The 18,529-nt window shown below is 32.9% G+C and overlaps 1 pseudogene; it reads right to left on the minus strand.

The window, feature by feature from the left end:
* Positions 1-897: 897 nt before the first annotated feature.
* Positions 898-8,588, minus strand: LOC149226690 (lysine-specific demethylase JMJ26 pseudogene; annotated as a pseudogene).
* Between the last annotated feature and the right edge of the window lie 9,941 nt (positions 8,589-18,529).

The following is an 18,529-nucleotide window of genomic DNA, read 5'->3' on the forward strand; positions in this document are numbered from 1 at the left end:
TGCCTGCAATAATAGTGAGTATATTGTTAACATAGTTCCAACTGATCCTAACCCTATCTTAAAAAATTTAAGAAAACTTTCCAAAGTACAGAAAATAAACATAATAAGCAATGGAAAATCTGGAGCCATATGGTAGTATTCTACATTGTTTGCAGAAGCCATGACATTAGAAGAAACTCATAGCTTCTCCCATTGTTCCTGCAACCATAATTAGTTGATGATAAACTATATTGTTATTTCTGCGATCAGAAGAAGCTCACTGGCATTACAATAATAGATTCTACCATTGTTCCTGCAATAATAGTTAGTTGATGATGAATAAAATAGTTCTAACGGATTCTAAAGAATTTTCCAACTTAGAGAAAATAAACATAAGTAGTTGTGAACCATGACTGATGCAATAGAATTTCTGCATTGTTTGCAGAGGACTGTCACAGAATATTTATACAGTTTACGTTGAAATTAAGAATCTTTACGCGAGAATGAACTCGCTACAATTAAGTTGATATTAGAACACATTCATATAGCTTACTGGATAATTAAAAACAAGTTCAAATAAAAACTAAGTCTCTGCAATATCTTTTCACTCCAAAACAAATCATTTAAAAATAGAACGAACATCTATTTTTCCAACTTATTAAGAATAAACATTTAAAAACTGAAGTGCATTCCCTCACACTTCTATTTAAGAATAAACTTAATAAAGAAAAAATATTTTCAAAAAACTGAGGTGCATTCCTCACACCTCTATTTAGCAAATATTATTTGAAAATAAAATAAATCACAAGATACAATAGACTTATCATGCTCTTCGTGGAAAAATATTTAGGAAAAACATGAAAAAATCACCCTCATAGGATGAGAAACATAACAGCAACAAGATTGTGTTCACATTCTCTACAATGCTAGATTTCCCTTCTTTCTGTCCTCTGCGGCTGAGGACAAACTGTCGAGCTCTTGTGAGGTGGACTTGATTGCATGGAGAATCATCTTCTTCACTTCTAACTTGTCTTCTTTCACCCTGTGATTCTTGGGCAGCAAGCGGAACTCTTCAGTCAACTGAATACATTGCTCTAAATTTTCAGGCGATACAAAATCCATGGCAACTTTAATACATGACTTGAGGTTCCGAACTTGATGAGGACACCCAGCTGGAATGAAGACTGCCTCGTAAAGATTTTGTTCGAATGTCCATGCCTCTACTCCATATTCTTCTTTCAGTTTCCCCTTATGATACTCATTCAGGTAAATAGTCTGATCATGAATTGGATGAGTAACCTGTGTAAGATGCTTATTTTCAAGGTGCCTGAATTCCCCCTTGTGTTTCACCAAATAATCTTGTAACTTGGGTATATCCTCTCTCCGAAAAATATCCCAAAGAGCACCTCCAAATTCAGAGTCTTTGTTTTCAATCCTCCCTGAACTCTCTGGCAGCCCATCACTTATTCTGTATTTTTCTCTCAATTTATCTATCGCTTTTTTGTTTGGAATCTGTGAATTTGACTTCGGTTGTATGCGTTATAATATTGACAGCATCGGCCACATCCAAGTGCAGCTTAGTGACTGAATCCCTTCTAATATGCTCTTCCTTGGTGCCATAGGCTATGTAAGTTTTGGGACCCAAATCAGGTTTCAAGGAGTGCTTTGTGTTGGGAATTTTCTGGTAAATTCCAAAACAAAATCATTGAATAGAGAATGATGCTCTGTTTTTGCCACAGGATCTTTAACACAGGGAAGCAAATAAAATTTCTGAGCAGACAGAATTTTCCACATACATAAAAAAACTTTATATTCATTAATAAAATGCCTGATACAAACTTCTTCCTCTCTCTCTCAGAGGGATTCACCAAGAACTTCCACAAAAACAAATTACTCTGTTTCTTTTAGAAATTTTACACTATTGTGTGTAAAAATTTCTTTTACATTTACTACTGCAAAACAATCTTTAACTTCAGAAAATTACATTCACTGCTGTGAAAAATTTCTTCAATGCCCATTTACCCTCTGCATATTATACTGCATAAATTACATGTTAAAAAAAACAACATTACCCTCACGCTGTTGTGTGAATTGGGTTTTCATTCTCCACAAAAATGATTCTGCGCTGCCCCTGTTTTCTTCTTTGCACTTCTGTGCGTTTCATATCATATGCACTCAAAAAAACATTACATGTTTTAACCAAAAAAAAACATATTATATTACATGCCGTGAAAAAAAAATAAACTTAAGGACTTTACCAAAGAAATCTACGACCATAATAAATTCAGCATGGTGAAAATTAAATTCCTCGTCCTTTTGCTGACAAACCTGGTGGTCAACCAAAACATTCATTCGCGCAAGTTCAAAAGGTGCAGGTCCGTTGATTTAATCGAACGGCTATCATTAATTCCCTGGGAGCCTCTTTTTATCGAACTTTACGTTCCGGGGGATTGGCGGTTTTGAAACCGTACTGTGGACACGCGTCAACAGATTGCACTGATCGAAGCCCCCTCCAAAAATACGAGCTAGCGTGAAAGGTGGTGCGGGGAAAATACCGGCAGTTTTGTGGAATTAATTGCGTTGTCGTCCCTGTACCTACACGGCAGTTGAAATTATCTCAACACTCCCCTTTAATTTCAATTGTTGGGTTATCAGTCATACCCAGACATTTCCTCAAAAACTCAAAACTTTTCTGGTCCAATGGCTTGGTCAGAATGTCTGCAACCTGCTCTTGAGTCCTGCAATGTTTTAAAACAATTTCTCCATTGCTTACCAGTTCCCTGATGTAATGAAACCTTGTGTCAATGTGTTTCGTTCTCTTATGAAACACAGAGTTCTTGGATAATGCAATAGCTGAGCTATTGTCACAAAAAATCACAGTTCCTTTTACTTGCTCTTGGCATAAGCTCATCAACATTCTTCTCATCCAAACGGCTTGACATGCTGCTGCTGTAGCTACCACATATTCTGCCTCTGCTATAGATAATGCTACAATAGGCTGTTTTTTAGAAGCCCATGAAATAGCTACTGAACCCATGTGAAAAACATAACCGGATGTGCTTTTCCGATCATCTACACTTCCAGCCCAATCACTATCAGTGTATCCAATTAAATCTGAACATTCTGAGACAGTATATAAAATGTCAAATCTTTTAGTACCTTTGACATACCTCATAATCATTTTTGTTGCCTGCCAATGTGCTTCTTTTGGCCTCTCCATGAATCTGGAAATTAAACTAACAGCATGCATTATATCCGGCCTAGTTGCAGTCAAATACATAAGGCTGCCAACTATGCTCTTGTACAAACTAGGATCAAAATCCTTGCTGCTGTCCTCTTTGCTGAGTTTTAATCCCATCACTGTGGGAGTGATCGTTGCCTTGCTCTTCTGCATGTTAAATCTTGCCAACACTTCATTAACATATTTTGCTTGTGAAATAAAAATTCCATTTTCATTTTGATCTACTTATATTCCTAAAAAATATCTCAGCAAACCCATGTCAGTGATTTCAAATACCTCTTTCATGACTGCTTTGAAATTTTCAATGAAATATGTATCATTACCTGTGAAGATAACATCATCAACATATAACACAACAATTAGTAATTTACCATCCTTTTCTTTGATGTAGAGAGTGGGTTCTCCCTCACATTTTTCAAATCCATTTTCCAGTAGATAGGAATTTATCCTACTGTACCATGATCTTGGTGCTTGCTTCAACCCATAAAAAGTTTTCTTCAATTTGCACACTTTGTGCTCTTGGCCTTTATTTTCATAGCCTGGAGGTTGTTCAATGTAAACCTCTTCCATGAACACTCCATTTAGGAATGCTGACTTCACGTCCATTTGGTAAACTTTCCACTTGTTTTGTGCTACTATGGACAGCACTGCTCTCATTGTTTCCATTCTAGCAACCGGTGCAAAAGTTTCCTCATAGTCTCTCCCATACTGCTGCTTATATCCTTTGACAACCAGCCTTGCCTTGTGTCTTTCTATTTTGCCTTCAGCATTACTCTTGGTCTTGTAAACTCATTTGACTCCAATGACTTTTTTTCCTTTTGGTAGCTCAACCAAATCCCATGTCTTGTTTCTTTATATGGCATTGATCTCCTCATCCATAGTTTCTATCCATTTCCTATCCTTAATTGCATCTTCGAAATGAATAGGGTCATCAACATGAAAATATAAGGCAAACAAAGAATGCATACCTTCATCATAAATGTCACTTAAATTTTTGAACTTCTTACCTCTTTCATTTGGTGTGCAAGTGTTTGAAGAAGCACTTGAATTTCCTCCTTGTGGTGTGCTTGGAAAAGCATTTTCATTTCTCCTCAAGGGTGTCTCTTGCTGTCCTTGTGTTGGCGCCGCTGTTTGGGGATGTATTTCAGCCATCTCCTCATTATCTTCATCATGAGACAAACAGTTTTTAACATTCACTGTTTTCTCTATGCTTCCATCCCAAGCTTCCTCTTCAATGAATTGAACATCTCTGCTCACAAAAAACTTCTTGGTAGATGGGATATACAACCTGTAAGCTTTGGATTCCTCACTGTATCCAATGAAGATACATTTCTCCCCTTTGTTGTCCAACTTCTTCCTTAGTTGATCTGGAATGTGTGCATAAGCCACACATCCAAAAACTTTCATGTGGGTGACTCCTTGCTTTCTCCCACTCCATGCTTCTTCCGGCACTCTGTTCATGACTGCTTTTGTAGGACACCTATTCAAAATATATACTGCACAATGTACAGCTTCAGCCCAATAATCATTTGGCAAATGTTTTGCCTTTAACATACTCCTCGCCATATCCATGATGGTCCTATTCTTTCTTTCAGCTACTCCATTTTGTTGCGGAGTGTACCTTGTGGTAAATTGTTTGTGAATTCCATTTTCTCTACAAAAACGTAGAAATTCCTTGGAGATATACTCACCTCCTCTGTCAGTTCTTAAAACTGTGATATGCAGCTCGCTTTGGTTTTCTACAAGTGCTTTGAAATTTCAAAATTTTTCAAACACTTCACTTTTGTTCTTCAGGAAATAAACCCAAGTCTTTCTCGTGAAATCATCAATGAATGTTAGAAAATATTGGTTGCCTGCTAGTGATGGAGTTTGCATTGGTCCACATAAGTCTGAGTGGACAATCTCTAAGGGTGCTTTTGCCCTTATGCTTTTGCCTGATAGAAAACTTTCTCTGTGTTGTTTCTCCAAGATACAACCTTCACAAAGGCTATCTGGTTTCTCTATCAATGGTAATCCTCTTACCATTCATTTTCCATTCAACAAATTAAAACCTCCAAAGTTGAGATGTCCAAATTTCAAGTGCCACAACCAATTTTCATCCTTTGGTACGCTTTGGAAAGCCTCTTGGGTAACTGCTGCAATTACTTCTTTGTTTTTCAAATCTGCCCTTATTCTGAGAGGGAACATCATGTTCCTCGTCATCTTCACTTCAGCAATACATTGTTTGTTGGGTGCTCTATACATGATGGTACATACATCATTCACAAAGAAAACATTGTATGCCTTTTGAACAAGTTGTCCAATACTTAAGAGGTTACATTTCATTCCAGGAACATAATAGACATCTGCTATGGTTTTCTTTTCACCTTTCTTTGTAAATATTTTTACTTCTCCTTTTCCCATAACAGAAATTTTACTATCAGTCCCAAGTGTGACTTGTGATTTCACATTCTGATCTAACATGGAAAACAGGGCTATGTTTCCTGTTATATGATTGCTGCAACCGGAGTCTAGAAACCATACATCTTCACTCTTTTCTTCAGCAATATTACAGGTTAAAAACAAATTATTTTGGCTGATATTTTCTCTAGTGAAATTTGCACTAGTTCTACTACTCATATCATGTTGTTTCTTCCTACATTCATTGGCATAATTCCCATATTTTTTACAATAATAACATTGGACATTGGATTTTTCATACCTTTGTCCTTAAGCGTGATGTTGTCCACTTTGTTGGCTTCTGCCTTGGCCTTGGTTCTGATTTGGATTGCTGCATCTTCCTTGAGTGTTCGCTGGACTATTTCTTCCACCTCTGTTTTGGCTTCTGCCTCTTCCTCTCTTGTTTCCTCTGCTTTGACCTCTTCCTCTTCCAAAGGACATCTGGGTCTTGAAGGCATGCTCTAGAGATGAGTTTTCATTTCTACTCAATCTATGCTCATGTGTTATCAATGATGCATGTAGTTCATCAACTGTGAAATTTGTGAGATCCTTTGTCTCTTCTATGGTGGTGACAATCACATCGAACTTTGAGGGTAGGACCCTCAACAGTTTCTCCACAATCCTCCTTTCTTCAAGAATCTCTCCATGAGACCTTATCTGTGTGACCAGACCAATCACCTGTGTGAAGAATGAGTCAATATTGTTTGACTCCTTCATGCATAGATTCTCAAAATCTCTCCTCAGCAACTGTAGTTTTGTTGTCTTCACTTTCTCCATGCCTTGATAGGCTGTCTTGAGGGTTTGCCATGCTTCTTTGGATGTCTTGGCTGCTGCTATCCTTGGAAACACACTCTCATGCACTGCTTGATACAAAAATATGAGGGCTTTTGAATCCTTCTTCTTATTGCTCTTCAACAGATCTTTCTCTGCCTGAGTTAATCTATTAAACTCATCTTCATCTCCTGGTTCTTCAAACCCATATTCAACAAGTTCCCATAAATCTTATGAGGCAAACAGGGCTCTCATAGCTATTGCCCAATAGTCATAGTTTTTCCCATTAAAATGTGGGAGCTGAGTATTAAAAATACCCATGCTAGTGCTAGAGCCAGCCATCCCTTGCACTCTCAGCTATGCTTCAAATATTTGACTGTGTATTTAAAAAAAACACTGACTGTCTTCAACAGCTACACAAAAAACTTTGAGAAATACCTGGATCCTTTCTTGACTGAGACTTCACTCTGCTGGAGAAGCCGCTGCAACAAAAGAACCTTCCTTCGGCTTCTTTGACACCTTCAAAGAGCCTGGACAAGCTCTGATACCACTGTTGGGAATTTTCTGGTAAATTCCAAAACAAAATCACTGAACAGAGAATGATGCTCTGTTTTTGCCACAGGATCTTTAACACAGGGAAGCAAATAAAATTTCTGAGCAGACAGAGTTTTCCACATACATAAAAAACTTTATATTCATTAATAAAATGCCTGATACAAACTTCTTCCTCTCTCTCAGAGGGATTCACCAAGAACTTCCACAAAAACAAATTACTCTGTTTCTTTTAGAAATTTTACACTACTGTGTGTAAAAATTTCTTTTACATTTACTGTTGTAAAAACAATCTTTAACTTCAGAAAATTACATTCGCTGCTGTGAAAAATTTCTTCAATGCCTATTTACCCTCTACATATTATACTGCATAAATTACATAATAAAAAAAACAACATTACCCTCACGCTACTGTGTGAATTGGGTTTTCATTCTCCACAAAAATGATTATGTGTTGCCCATGTTTTCTTCTTCGCACTTCTGTGTGTTTCATATCATATGCACTCAAAAAAACATTACATGTTTTAACCAAAAAAAACATATTATATTACATGTCGTGTAAAAATAAATAAACTTAAGGACTTTACAAAGAAATCTACGACCATAATAAATTCAGCATGGTGAAAATTAAACTCCTCGTCCTTTTGCTGACAAACCTGGCGGTCAACCAAAACATTCATTCGCGCAAGTTCAAAAGGTGCAGGTCTGTTGATTTAATCGAACGGCTATCATTAATTCCTCGAGAGCCCCTTTTTATCGAACTTTACGTTCCAGGGGATTGGCGGTTTTGAAACTGTACTGTGGACACGCGTCAACAGGTCACACTGATCGGAGCCCCCTCCAAAAATACCAGCCAGAGTGAATGGTGGTGCGGGGAAAATACCGGCGGTTTTGTGGAATTAACTGCGCTGCCGTCGCTGTCCCTGCACGGCAGTTGAAATTATATTTCAACACTTTGGAAGCTTTGTGGCAAGATTTAGAATCCCATATTTAGGATGGGTGTACTCCTTGAAAGGTAAGGCGCTAATAAATTCAGCACAATGTCTTCGTAGACGCTCTTCGAATGAATTTTCTGGAGGCCAATCCTTTGGTAGACGCTCTTCGAATGAATTTTCTGGAGGCCAATCCTTCAACTTATACAACTGGGGCCAACCATCACGGTGGTATATTCCCCTTACATAATATGCAAAAAATTGATGAATATTGATCTCAGTCCACTTCCAATCCATGCAATCAAGGACTTCCACTTCTAGCTCCTTTGGAAGGGCTTTTCTGGTATGCTTTGAATTCTTGGCTCTGGTATCCTTTGAATTCTTGGCTCTGGTAATCCTGAAAGCCCGCCACATGACCATTGGATCCCAACTCAGTCCAGTATTATCTAAAACATTTCTGACAATCACAGGCTCACCTCTTCTCCAATGTTTCTGAAAATGTTCAAGAGTCTCACTCTCGACATCTTGAACAGTTGGACAATACAAATAGTTGTCGCTGCCATCCTGCCTGTTAGCAGCTTTTCTTAGCTTATCAGAATGCTCAAAATTAGGCTTGAAGCACAGAGAACATGGCTGTGAATCTCTTGATGCCATTGGAAACTCACAATCCCTAGAAACTCTTTCTGCTATTTTCTCTATGTTTGCAACCCAATTTTGCCCAAATCTGGTGCACTTTAATTCTAACAATTTCTTTGCACAACGAAGACATGGGATTGAATGATTAGCATTAACTTTAAATTTAGACAATGATAGTACAGAATCAAACTAACTTGTCATTTTAGAATTCTCATCAACTATCCTCTTTGTTGAATCACCTCTAGGCCATTGCTCTTCCCTAAGCTCACGGTAGCAAGAAAGACAAAGATTATACTCACAATCAATTTTGGCCTCCCCCTCCAGTTCCAGCATTTGCTCACCATGAATTTTGGTGACCAAATGTTCATTCCATGGTCACTAGGAGAAGAATGCGGAGCTCTGAATCTGGCGAGTTTACCATGGATGGATATGGTGGCAGGTGTATTTTTGGGAGCTCCCGGCAGTGTGGCATGTGTATTTTTGGGGGGAGGGGCGCGGTAGGATGGCAAGTGTATTTTTGGTGAGGGGGGCGGCAGGGTGGCAGGGGTATTTTTGCCAGCACATGTATTTTCTCTTGCCCCGCTCCACCATAGGTGACCGAAACTTTGGGTAAAATTAACGCAGGCAATTGCAGAGTTTGGATAAAATCAACAAACCGAATCGAAAAAGAGTAAGTCTGCAATAAGACCTCAATCTGAATAGCCAATAAAAAACTTGGGAAAATTAATTAAATAATTTGAATTATCAAAACTTGGGAAAATTAATTTAGCCAATCAAAAACTTGGGAAAATTAATTAAATAATTTGAATTATCAGTTTTTGCTTAAGACTTTGGTTAAAGCACTAAATTGCATTTGATATTTAAAAATTCAAACAAAATTAATTCAAATTCAACGCGATATCGATCGCTATATACCTGTTACTATCGGCAGGTATAATAATGAAGTAAAAAAATGGGCAACAAAATTTCAATATTCGCTGAGAAATTGGCAAACCTGAAATTTCAGGACAATGAAAAAGATGATCAACTCTCTTATCTTATCTAGGTGGACTCCCCATGAGATAAATATGCTTCTGGTTTTTGTAATTTTGTTTCTAGATTATGAGTGCAGACTCAATAGACTTGCACATAGCTTTTACAAGGTTTTAGTTTCAAGTGTCTTAGTTAGTGTTAGACTTTGTCATTTAGTTAAATATTTCTTTGTTATTGGATCAGTTCTTAAGAGTTCAGAAATGTTATTCTATTTTTGGATCACTTTCCCTAGTGGCAGACCATAAATACGGGCTATATAACTTTTTAAATTATTATTACAATTTAGTTTTATTTTAAAAAAATATGTAAATTCTCGTACTATACTTTTTGTTATAAAAAAATATTATTGAAAATTTAAACATCCACCAACATTGTTGATTATCCACCCTTATGTTTTTAACGGACAAAATGTCACAAAAATGCAAATTGATTTATTAAATGCGGATAAACGAATTTCACAAAAACGCACAAATGATTACAAATTGATTTATACGTAGATATAAATTATGATCATCAAAGTTTAACGAGTGTTTAACCATGTCGAAAACAAACAAATTAGTGTATTAAAAAAATCGTGAAGAGTCCATTTAAGCTAATAGAACATTAATTTGCACCACCATAATAAAAATTGATGAAAATGAACAAAAAATGGTCATTCAAGTAGCAATAATCATAGGCACACATGTTTAATGGAAATGTGAGATGGCTATCAACATAGTTATCGATCAAACAAGAAAATTATTTGGTACCTATTTTTTTGAGGTAGCAAAAAATCACTCGATTTTGAAAAATAGTGATTTAGAATACACTTTTTTTAGCATGTTTTTGGCGCTTTAAATTTTTTTATGTATCTAATATGAACAATTTCTTTAAATGTTAGTGATTTTCATGTTGATTTTGAAAAGTGTTGATGCAGTATTAACACATTTTTTTAGAAGATTTATTTTTGACACTTTAAATATTTTATGTATCAAGTGTGAACATTTTTTTGTTAGTGATTTTCATCTTGATTTTGAAAAGTGTTGATGCAGCATCAACACGTTTTTTTAGAAGGTTTATTTTTGACACTCTAAAATTTTTTATGTATCAAGTGCGAACATTTTTTTATTAGTGATTCTTATCTTGATTTCGAAAAATGTTGATGAGCATCAACCTTTTTGTTTAGAGGGCTTATTTTTTACACTTCAAATTTTCTAATATATTAAGTGTGGATAATTTTTTTTTAATGTTGATGATTTTCATGTTCATAAAAAAAAAACAAAACAAAACAAAAAACAAATATAAAAAATATATTTAAAAAACAAAAAAGAACAAAACAAAACAAAAAATACCAAACTTAAAAAAAAAAAAAAAAACAAACAAACAAACAAACAAACTTGTAATAAAAAAAATTGAAAAAAAAATAATAAAATAAAAAATAAATGAATGAATTTTTTTCAAATATATATATATATATATATATATTAAAAAATAATAATAATAATTAATTAAAAAAAAAATCCCCTTCCACCCCACCGTCATCCTCGCTCCCCCTCTTCCCCCTTCCTCCCCCACACTCGATCCTCCCCACTTAGACCTCCCCACCTACCTGGGCTAAGGGCCGAATGGGGAGGGGAAGGGAGGGGGAGGAGGAAAGGAGCGAGCGGGGATGGAGACGAGTGGAGATGGGAGAGGGGGGGAGCGAGGAGGTGGGCAAGGAGCGAGGGAGAAGGGGGGACGAGGGTGTGGGCAGGGAGGAGGGGTCGGGTGGAGTGCAGCGGGTAGGGGAGCGCAGGGGTGGTGTGGGGCGAGAGGCAAGGGGAGTGAGGGGGGAATGGAGGGGGGGAAGGAGGGATGAAGGACGGTTGTAGGATGGGTTGGGGTAGGATGGCGAGGGAGAGGATTTTTTTTTTTTTTTTTTAACTTTCAATTTTTTTTAATGTTTTTTCTTTTATTTTATTTTTATTTTTTTTTATTTTTATTTTTATTAATTTTAATATTTTTTAATTTTAATTTTTTTTTTTAACTTTTATTTATTTATTGTAATAGTTTAACTTTTTTTAAATAAGGTTTTTATTTTTTATTTTTATTTTTAACTTAAGAATTATTTTTTATCTTTTATTTTTTTCTTAAATTAATTAATTAATTATATATATATATATATATATATATATATATATATAATTTTTTGGGTTTTTTTTATATTTATTTATTTAGGTTTTGCTTTATTTATTTATATTTTATTTAAATTTTTATTTTTACAAGTTAATTTTGAATTTTTTTATTTTTAACATTTTTATGGTTTTTTTGTTGTTTTAGATTTTTATATTTGATTTATTTTTTTGTCATGAATCATCCCATTGCCACCCCTGACTAGTTGGGCCTTTTTTTTTAAGTTCTTAATTTTTTTAATATTTTATTTTATTTTTGGAATTTTTTTATTTTTCTTATTTTTTATTTTAATTTTTTAATTTTTATTTGGTTTTTATTTTATTTTACTCTTTTTTTACTTTTTCTCTTTCTTTCTTTTTTTACATTGTATTGTTAACTTTTTGTTACATTTTATAGTTTTCTTTATAATATTTCTATGTATTTTTTATATTTGATTTTTTTGTTATGTTTTATTACTTGTTATTTTATTTTTTTCTAATATTTGAATTTTTGTTTTTTTTTTATATTTTTGTGTTTTTTTTCAATATTTGATTTTTTTTAATGTATCTTTTTTTAATGTATATATATATATATATATATATATATATATATAGTGTAGGGTATGTGTCGATGTTTGTCTAGCGACTCAATCTCATTACGTGCAATTTGATCGTTGATTTTAAATTTTTTATTATAATAAATCGAATATGTCCCATAATGTGTTAATTGTGCAATTTGATCGTTGATTTAAATTGTTTATTTTAATAAATTGAATATGTCCCATAATGTGTTAATTTTGTGGTTGGTCTTTAACTTTTCATTACAATAAGTTGAGCTCACATGTGTTAATTTCATGGTTGGTCTTTAAGTTTTCATTACAATAGGTTGAGCTCACCTACACTATGTGTCAATTTGTTGTTTTTTAATTTTTTTTGTAATATATCAAGTTGTCTTAGACTAATATTTTAAAATCGCTATGCATTTAGCATTTTTTTTTAAATACCCTTAATATAATAACTCTTTTATTCAGATGTTCATTTTTAAAAAAATTGAAATATTTTGAAAACTTAAGATTGTTTTGTAGTCATAATCTTTGGTTTTAATTCCATGGTTGAAAATTTGTCAAGATTTTAATGTTTTTCCAAGTCGTGATATTTTATCTTTAATGCTATGGTTGAAAACTATTATAAGTATTTTTTTCTTAACACCATGCCTAAAAATTGTTGGAATTTTAAGGTTTTTCAAATAAGTGATATTTTAAATTTAATGTCATACTCAAAAATCATTGGAATTTTAAGGTTTTTCAAAGATGTGATATTTTATCTTTAATGTCATGATTGAATCGTTGAAAATTTAAAGTTTTTCAGAGTCATGATATTTTATTGTTAACGTAATTATTAAAAAATGTTGAAAATGTATCCTATAACCAAAAAAAAAAAAGTAGTGTTATTCCAGCATCAACACTTTTCGATTTCAAAGTATTTTTTACACCAACCATAATGACTTTTATTGTTTTTTATTGTTATTTTTAAAAAATATTGAAATTTTACTTTGAAAAAAAATATGGTGCTGCGAATCAACATTTTTTATTTTTGGATTGTTTTTTCATTTTATTTTGAGTTTTTAGGCTTGAGTACCGGTTTTGAGATAATAGTTCCCGTTTGATTGGTAACCATGTTTATCTTGAAGGTTGAATGTAATATGCCTCCAACAAGGTTATCAATATGAACAAGGGATACCAATATGAAAAAATGAGATAATGCATTAGCATATCAAAGACATGGAAATTATCAAACAAAATTAGACCTAGTAAATGTAAGTAGGAAGAAGTGGCTAGTCAACATGCATTTTGCTAAGTTTTTATGTTTTATAGAGCTTAATTTTTTAGTTTTATTTTGTAGAATATTTACCACTTAATATTATTAGACAATCTTGCCAATTAATATAATTAGACATTGTCATAAGTCATAGATAGTGTACATTTTCTTTATCTTATGAAAATTGTGAAACAAACCTAGATGTATTTGCTCAATAACTCTCCTACAATATATTTTATTAATTTAAAATTTCTCAATTACAATTTCTAAAAAAAAAACGTTTTAAAATTATCATAAGCACATGGATTAGCGTGAGTAGTTCACTGATGTTAATTGAAATAAGTGATCTTTGAGTCAAGTTCTTGTGCCATCCATATGTGATATGTTAATAGGGTCAAGTGTATTGTAGTCTAGGACAATAGTTTACTAGGTCAAGTATACTCATTAGGTACTTTCTCTATTCCATCGATGGTACCAACAATAAATTGAATTCTTCAAGGGTTAAGGCTAACACAACAACATACTCACCAAGTGTTCAACATGTCACGATAACACTCCTCTCAACAATGTCGGCTAGATCCAATTGACTTACATGGGGATCTCTCTCTCTCTATGTGTGTGTGTGTGTGTGTGTGTGTGTGTGTGAGCGTTTGGTGAATTAGCTTGAGTGGCTGAGTGTTGTGTATTGAAATAAGATGTCTCTAAGTCCCTACATTGACTATAAGTGATATATTTATATCTAAAGTTCGTGTTGGATTAAGAGTTACTATGGTCTACGATAGTAGTTTTCCTTTGTTACCACCTATTGATGAAATATTTAAGGGTTTCTTCTATATATATATATATATATATATATATATTATCCCAGATAAATTCATCGAGCACTTTCTCCCATTTTGAAGATGGAACTACATTAAACTAAAATCTTTGGAGCTCAAGGTCAATATAGCAACATATAAATTAAATGTTCAATATCGGTTACAAGAATTTATCCTACATAAAGAAGATAATACTCCTCTACAATATGTGAGCTAGACCCAACTAACTTATATAGATAATTATGTGTGTATATATACATCACTATAATATTTACATGTATACATCATTATAATATTTTTTACTTAATAATCCTATCTTAAACCACCAAGGAAATTTCATTAAAAAAAACAAATTATATACAAATATTTTATTTTATGATGAAAATTTTGTAATTATTTAACGTAAATTACAAACTTGTAAACATGCTTTGCAAAAACAACTATTTTCACATAAATACTTAGACATCTTTTTGGATAAAACAAAACTTTCAAAATAATAAATTAAGATTAATATTTATAAACTAAATAAAATATATTTATTTATATAAAATTATATTTATATTGTGAATTTTAATATATTAATTAATAATCTATTATCATCGATGTGATTCATGACATGATTGAAATTTCCTTTTAGCGAATATTTTAAGAAAAAAATAATATAAAGTTAATATGTATTATGATGGTATTTCGACATATTATTATGATACTTCACCGATAAAAATATGAAAACATAAAAACTCCTTAATTCTAAGGTGGCATTCAAAAGTATGACATCAAAAAGTTAGGTTAGTGAAAGATTTAAGTACATTAATATAATTAGAAAGTATTATTACATAGAATATAATATTTATTATAGAATATAAAATTTATTTTTAAATAGTTGAAATGGTGAAAATTTATAAAAAATAATAATAATAATAATAATGTGTTTTTTTTGTAATTTTTAATTATGAATATATTATAAGAAACCAAGTCGAAGAAAAAAAAAAAAGAAAAAAAAAATTATTATTATTAAAAAAATTATATATAAAAGTTAATAAAGTCAATTTTTTTTAAGATTTTCGGGTTTTGTGATCCATATTGTAAATAAGAATGTCTTTTGGATTAATCACATCATTATTATTTGGTCAAGGTCAATTTTATGATAAAAAATGATTTCATGAATTAATTATATATATATGTATGTATGAAATCAATTTTATATATATATATATATATATATATATATATATATATATAACATTTAGAAATACTACATTTTATTTGGGTTTCACAACATAAATATTCAAAGTTAATTTACAAATAGCATATGAATAATTATATAAATATACTAAGAGAGCATGGTTCTTAATGTTTTTTTAGATAAATCTATGACAACCTAATCAAATGAGGTTAATCTTTAGATATTTGTATAATCCTAAAAATTCAAGAGGATCCATAACCAAGCCCTATAGGCCCTTACCTACGTGATGAATCCAAGCTACTATCTGCGTATTGCATGTGGTGGTTTGTCATATGCATAGCCCATAATCCTTGGAAGCAATATATTAAGGTTTAAGTTATTGTTTTTTGGCCCTTGAACCTTGTGTTGGGCAATGAGAACCATAAATAGTACACAAAACCTTAAATCGGTGCTCAAACCCTACTTGTAGATTAAAGATTTGTTTGCAAGACGTATGTGCTAGTTCAAGACATTATTCATATAGCCTATAAACCCTAGAAGCAAGTGATAGAACAACGAGGTTAATCTTAAGATAGATATCTTTATAATCTTAAAAAATCCAAGAGGATCCATAACCAAACGCTAGAGGCCCTTACCTACATGATGCATCCACGTTCCTTTCTACGTATTGCATGTGGTGGTCTAGATCATATGCATAGCCCATAATCCTTAAGAGCAATATATTAAGGTTTAGGTTATTGGTTTTTGCCCTTGAACCTTATGTTGGGCCATGAGAACCATAAATAGTGCACAAAACCTCAAATTGGTGCACATACCCTACTTACGTATTAAAGATTTGTTTGCAAGACGTTTGTGGTAGTTCAAGACCACTTTCATATAACTTATGAACCCTAGAAGCAAGTGAGAGGACATAAGTCCATGGTTCTTAAGTTTGGACCCTAGGAACTATCCCTATATTACGAACCTCAAAATTATAGCTTTGTCCTACTCATTAGCCAAAGACCTTATATAAAGCTTGTGTGTAGGTCTAGAAACCAAGACCTTTGTTTTCATCTCCAAAGCATGGTCAAGACCCTTAGACCTATCCCTGGTGCACAAAATCTTGGAATGGTGTCCATATGCCACTCCTAGGTATTCACTATGTAGGGCCTCAAATTTAATATACTCTTAAAGATCTTGTGGCAAGTATGACCATGCACTTTGCACATTTGGGCTGGTATTGTAAACACAATGATGCTTGTGATAACAAAAAAAAAAACTTGTAAAATAAGGTATGTGAACCACTCCAAAAATAACTAGAATTGAAACGAGAGATTGTGAACCTCAATCCATAAGGGGAAACATAACACCAATGCTAACAGCTCTTCAACCCAACAAGAGAACAAGGTTGTTTTCGCATACCTATGTCCTCAACTAATAACCTTGTTACAATGTGTTGGGCCTTGGGATTGAAAGAGAAAATGCCCTTAACCATGTTCTAATGCCATGCACATGTATGTCAACCAACCATATGTCAATTGGTTATCCCAAAGTTAGGATGATCATATTTCTAAATGGGGCTATATTAATAAAATAGCCAATCAAAACCAATTCATTCAGTTTTTACAAGCAATATCATATTGTTTAAGGTAATAAAAAGATGGACAAGGTTAAGATTTATTACTTTGTTGTAAACCTTTGAGACAAATCTCTATCTCAATTTAGTATAAGACTCCTTACTCACTAAAGGGATGTTACCATAATCCTCTGAGTTTGATTCTACTCCATTTTTCTTAAATTAGAGGTCAAGTGTCCACAACTAATATCCCCAACTAATCCCATCGACATACTTCTTAATAACCACACAACATGCTCAACCATGGGCCCATTACTTTTGTACCCATGCATCTAACTTAGGAAACCCCATTGATCATTTGGTCAATGGTCATAGGTTGGTTCAATCTTACAACCTCCCATAGACTAAGGACCAGAGGAGACCAATTTTATCTAATAAGTTCCCAAGGTAAACCCTTGTTTGAGTTCACTCCATTTTTTGTTTTCACACTTCAGGGAACCAATTCAATTCCATTTTGGTTCTACCTTGAACTCACAAGTCAAATGCAAATCAAAGCAACTCGATAAGTCTAGCTTGCAACTCTCATAATTGAGGTTAACTTGGCAAGTCTAACTTGCCAATCTCATGATACCTAACAAGTTACACATAATCCACTTTATAAAAATAGACACACAAAAAAACACTCCCTCCGCTTAATTTTCTACATTGAGTTCATAATAGACAACCAAAATCTACAAATCAACTCTACTTTATATTATTGTCCATCTTCAATACATAAATGTGTCTAACATGATAGCATGTAGTCTATGGTGTCACTCACAAAAAAAAATGGATTAGGCTCTGAAATCAGTGATTAAAAATTTTTTATTAATGAAGAATTTTTTATTTCTTAAATTTAGTGTGTTGTTTTTTTTATCAACCGTAGAGGTTCTCTTCATTCTAATCTAACTTGTTCTTTGACATCATTGAATCATTATTTTCGACACCTAAGACAACTTAATAGGCTTTGAAATCAGTGATTAAAAAAATTTTATTAATGAAGAATTTTTTATTTCTTAAATTTAGTGTGTTGTTTTTTTTATCAACCGTAGAGGTTCTCTTCATTCTAATCTAACTTGTTCTTTGACATCATTGAATCATTATTTTCGACACCTAAGACAACTTAATGATCCCTCCCATGGGGAGATTTTGGACCATTAAAAGTAATAGTGAAAAGGGAGAGAAGCTAGTAAGAACATTAAATTTAAGTTAGGAAAGTATATAAACGTTAATAATAAAATATATTAAATATAAATAATGATGATAATTGTAATAATGATTAGTTAATTAGTAATTAGTGTTGAAGAAGCATATCTAAATGGGACATGACTTTTCATGAAAAGGCAATTGTCTAGTATCTAAACAGGGCCATCACTCTCATTTGAATATCATTCTTATTCAT

This window comes from Pinus tabuliformis, chromosome J (genome assembly GCF_031772625.1).
Source record: "Pinus tabuliformis cultivar Carrire ecotype Pingquan chromosome J, CPIR1, whole genome shotgun sequence".
Lineage (NCBI taxonomy): Eukaryota > Viridiplantae > Streptophyta > Pinopsida > Pinales > Pinaceae > Pinus > Pinus tabuliformis.